This window comes from Phoca vitulina, unplaced genomic scaffold, assembly GCF_004348235.1.
Source record: "Phoca vitulina isolate PV1807 unplaced genomic scaffold, GSC_HSeal_1.0 scaffold33, whole genome shotgun sequence".
In the NCBI taxonomy this organism is placed as follows: domain Eukaryota; kingdom Metazoa; phylum Chordata; class Mammalia; order Carnivora; family Phocidae; genus Phoca; species Phoca vitulina.
The window spans coordinates 22,819,356-22,824,577 of NW_022589736.1; the positions used below are offsets into that span (position 1 = coordinate 22,819,356).

At 40.2% G+C, this 5,222-nt stretch overlaps 1 pseudogene; it reads left to right on the forward strand.

The window, feature by feature from the left end:
• Positions 1–247: 247 nt before the first annotated feature.
• Positions 248–1,228, forward strand: LOC116645411 (annotated as a pseudogene).
• The last annotated feature ends 3,994 nt before the right edge of the window (positions 1,229–5,222 follow it).

The following is a 5,222-nucleotide window of genomic DNA, read 5'->3' on the forward strand; positions in this document are numbered from 1 at the left end:
AACACTAGCCCATGGTTCTTGAAGAGGAATTTGGTTTTGCTCACAGATAACCCTGCCTACAAGCTCAAGCCAAGGTGGGACGGCACTTCATCTAAGTAACCAACTGCTTAAACCTCTCACCTTTCATAATAGATATGTAGATAGGACAGAGTACCAGAGCCACTGCCACCAAGTCCAGACCCAATACCACATGCCACCAATGCCCACCGAGCATGCACTGCCAATTCCTTTTGGTTCTAAGTCCAATATGGCAACTCTTCATTATCAGCTGATTCAGAATCTTCTTAAGGAAGACCATACCGCCAGAATAAGATTACAGTTGTCGGGGTTGGTGCTGTTGACATCTTAATGAAGGACTTGGCAGATGAACTTGCTCTTGTTGATGTCATGGAAGACAAACTGAAGGGAGAGATGATGGATCTCCAACATAGCAGCCTTTTCCTTAGAACACCAAAAAAATTGTCTCTGGCAAAGACTATAACGTGTCTGCAAACTCTAAGCTGGTTATTATCACAGCTGGGGCATGTCACAAGAGGGAGAAAGCCATCCTAATTTGATCCAGCATAATGTGAACATCTTTAAATTCAACATTCTTAATATTGTAAAATATAGTTCAAACTGCAAGTTGCTTGTTGTTTCCAGTCCAGTGGATATCTTGACCTATGCAGCTTAGAAGATAAGTAGCTTTCCCAAAAACTGTGTTATTGGAAGTGGTTGCAATCTGGATTCAGCCTGGTTCCATTACCTAATAGGGGAGAGGATGGGAGTTTACCCATTAAGCTGTCATGGGTGGGTCCTTGGGGAGCATGGAGACTCTAGTGTGGCTGTATGGAGTAGAATAAATGTTGCTGGTGTCTCCCTGAAGAATCTTCACCCTGACTTAGGCACTGATGCAGATAAGGAACAGTGGAAAGAGGTTCACAAACAGGTGGCTAACAGTGCCTATGAGGTGATCAAACTGAAAGGATAGCCATCCTGGGCCACTGGGCTGTCTGTGACAGATTTGGCAGAAAGTATAACGAAGAATCTTAGGTGGGCGCATCCCATTTCCACAATGATTAAGGATCTCTACAGAATCAAAGATGATGTCTTCTTTAGTGTTCCTTGCATCTTGGGACAGAATGGAATCTCAAATATTGTGAAGGTGAATCTGACCCCTGAGGAAGAGGCCCTTTTGAAGAACAATGCAGATACACTTTGGGGGATCCAAAAAGAGCTGCAGTGTTAAAGTTTTCTAATGTTGTACTACTTCACTGTCTAGACGACAACAGGATTTTAGTTGGAAGCTGTGTGTATTGTCCTTATTATCTGATCTGTTACTCAAGTAGTAATATTAAGAGGGCCTAGGGAAAAAATACCAATTTCCTAAAGTTACAAATAGGAATGGTTCACAAAACCCTGCAGCTATATCCTGATCCTGGATGATCCCTATCTCGGGCCATTCTAAATTGGTTCATGTAAAATAGTTCGACCACCTCAGAGGCACCACTGCCAATGTCACATATGTTGTGGTTGCTCTTCAAACCAGATGTGTATTTACTGCGTGTTATAGAACTTCTGGTTTCTCCACTCAATATGCCAATCCGACTTTTTTTTCCTCCAGTCAATCACATCTTGGGATCTACTAGATAAATTCAATATTGCATGTATTGTGCATAGCTCTTCTAAAGGATCTTATTTTGTGTACTATATGTGTCAGAATATGGTATACATTGCAATATAATGTAAAAAGAAAAATCCACCTATAAACAATGCAACCAAGTGTCATACCAACTAAAATACCAAATAAACTTTGAAAAGTGAAAAAAAAAGAAACAGATATGACATCCACAAGTGTTACTGATGCTATGAATATGTCTTTAATCAGCAGCCATTGCTTTAAAGCTCTTCCCAGAGAGTACAGCTTTGACTCACCCATTCAGATAGTACTTTTGTGAATGCTTCTTCCCTGCTCCCCATGTTTCCTTCCAGTAGAAGAATCTCAATGAGAAAACATCTTGGCTTTTCTCTGCCCTAGTTAGCTAATCTTACTGGAGAATCTGGAAGAAGAAACTGAGTACGAATAAGCTAGACTCCTTCACTTTCACTTGGGAAAAGAGTAAATATTCTCTATCTCTCCTAAGACCTTTGTGAAGGGCCTTCCCTGCTCTAGTGCTGCCTGATACTGTGTAGATGTGTCAGTCTGTTTCTGGGGTTCAGTAGTGGAGCTTGCCCACTTGCTTAACACTTAGAAGCCACATTTTCCAAAATCAGCCATATAAGTAATGAAGGTGATATTTGCAACCTCCATCTGCTAACTGGTATATTTTATTTTTCAGTCAATTGGGAATGTTTCATAAAAAATGTATCTTTATTGGGCCCCAGCTAACACCCAACAACTACTGAGTCCAACTGAAAAAAATTTAATTTAATAAAGGCCGACTCCCACGCCATCGATTCATTCTTTGAGGCTGAAAAGTTCTAGCCTAGTGTCACTTACACCAATGTATAGGTAGAGCATATTAAAATGAACCTTCTCAGAATTGCCTTCACTGAGTCAGATATTAATGTTGGTTTTTACTGGAAGTCATTATGAAAAAGGGCTGTGTAAAATAACATATGTATCTACTGATTGTTAAAAACATTATCTGTTACATGTCTGTTGCTCAACATCTCACTTGTTTATCCCATGTGGAATTTTTTTTTTTTTTTAAAGATTTTATTTATTTATTTGAGAGAGGATGAGAGGAGAGAGAGAGCACATGAGAGGGGGGAGGGTCACAGGGAGAAGCAGACTCCCTGCTGAGCAGGGAGCCCGATGCGGGACTCGATCCCAGGACTCCAGGATCATGACCTGAGCCGAAGGCAGTCGCTTAACCAACTGAGCCACCCAGGCGCCCCCCCATGTGGAATTTTTACTTCAGAATTTAGAAGCAGGAGAATATTGTCTTTACTCTAAAACTGGTATGCTTACTCAGCAAGGTAAAGATAACTGTGTAACCTATGATAATTCTCTCTTTTGATTTCACTAGCAGGAAATCCCTGAGCCAGAGTAGTGCTCAGGCACAGGAATTATAATAGCCAATATGAACAGCATTCTTGCTTCATTCTCTTCATAGTTTCAGTATCTAATTTCCATTTTAAAAACCTGCACACAATCAGTTTTGTAGGCCATCCCATAGTCTTTAGAATATAAATAAACACAGTTAAAATAATATAGCAAAATTAAAGCAAACAATTTCTAGTTTCCAGTCCAGCATGTAAGGAGCTTGAAAGTCATCACCCCTGACCTCGCAATAAGAAAAATGCTGGACAAACTAAAAATCAACTATTCTTCTTAGATCCCCCACAGGACTGAGGTCCCTGCCGTCCCCATCTCTCAACTGAACAGACAGATGGTTAGATACAGACAATCACAATTTATCAAAGCAGAATCCCAGGAACAGAAACGTCCACAAGGACTAGTACCAGTATGGGAAAACTTAATCTGTAATTGATGAATTGCTGGAGGCTCAGTGAAGGCAAGTTTGAGAGTTAAAAATCATGGGGGGAGGGGGGCACCTGGGTGGCTCAGTTGTTAAGCGTCTGCCTTGGGCTCGGTCCTGGGATTGAGCCCCGTGTCAGGCTCCATGCTCAGCGGGAAGCCTGCTTCTCCCTCTCCCTCTCCCCCACTTGTGTTCCCTCTCTCGCTGTGTCTCTCTCTGTCAAATAAATAAAATCTTTTTAAAAAATAAAATAAAATAAAAATCATAGGGTGATCCAGTTTTAGGGAGGCCTCCATACTTTTTGTGAGTTTTACTTCCAAGAGCCTTACCAGACTCTCAGTGAAGATTGGAGAGAAATCTCCTCTTGCTTCAGGCAAACAACAGCCACTTTGAAGTAGGCCTAGACAATTCTGTTCTTCTTTTCACAAGGCCTGCCCTCAAGATAAGCTATTGTACCAGAGCCTAACTAACTAGGTTTTAATCGGTCTAACCAATGCAGGAGAAGGGAAGTATCGAACTCCAGCCAACTCTAGCCTTTTTATCTCACCTAAAGAGGAAACAAACAAAAAAACCCAACAACCACAACAAAATCCAAAACCGAGAAGATCACAACCAGAGGCACAGACTCTCTAAAAGACTGACACCTAATCATAGGACTAGAGAATGCTTCCCCTCCCCTAAACAGCTTATCACCTCATCGGCAGGGCCTCTGTATAGTAACGGGGATACAATGAAAAGAACTGTGTGTCCCAGATCTTATTTAAGAAAAAGTTTCTAGGGAAACCCAAGGAAAACAGCAGAGACAAAAACAAGGACACCAGAGGAAATTTTTGCCTGTGACACATACGGCCACAGCAAGAAGTAAACACAGCCTAACCCCTAGCCACATAACCATAAAACCTCATGTTAGGGGCCTATTTACCTTAGTTCCTTTTTTACAGTACATCATGTCTGGCTTTCAACCAAAATTGTTTTAAGAGACAGAGCAGGCACCAAAACCAAACTCAGATATGGCAGAGATGTTGGAATGATCAGAATGGAAATGAAAACAACTATCATTATATGCTAAGAGTTCCAATGGAAAAAGTGGGCATGATGCAAGAACATGGCTAATGTAAGCAGAGAGATGGAGACTCAAACCAAGAATCAAAAGAACATGCTGGAAATCAGAAACACCATAATAGAATTCAAGACTGCCTCTGATGGGCTCATCAATAGACTGGACATGACTGAGGAAAGAATCAATGATTTTGAAGAAATGTTAATAGAAACTTCTAAAATTGAAATGCAATGAGAAAAATAAATCAAAAAGACAGAGCAGACTATCCAACAACTGTGGGACAATTATAAAATGTATAACATATGCATAATGGGAAAATGAAAGAGAAGAAGAGAGAAAAGAACTGAAGAAATATTTGAAGCAATAATGACCAAGAGTTTCCAAAATTAATGACAGACACTAAACCACAGACCCAGGGAGCTCAGATAACAGCAAGCGGGATAAATACCAAAAAATCTACACTTTGGCATATATGCAAACCACAGAAAAATAAAGACAAAGAGAAAAATTTGAAAGATGCCAAAAGGGGGAAAACCTTACTATGAAAGAACAAATAGAAGAATGTCATTCTTTTTCATTGCAACTTCTCTTTAGAAACCATGCAAACAAGAAGAGAGTGAAATATTTAAAGAAAAAATGCCACCAATCTAGAATTCTGTATCTAGTGAAATTATCCTGTAAAATTTGGAATATGGTTC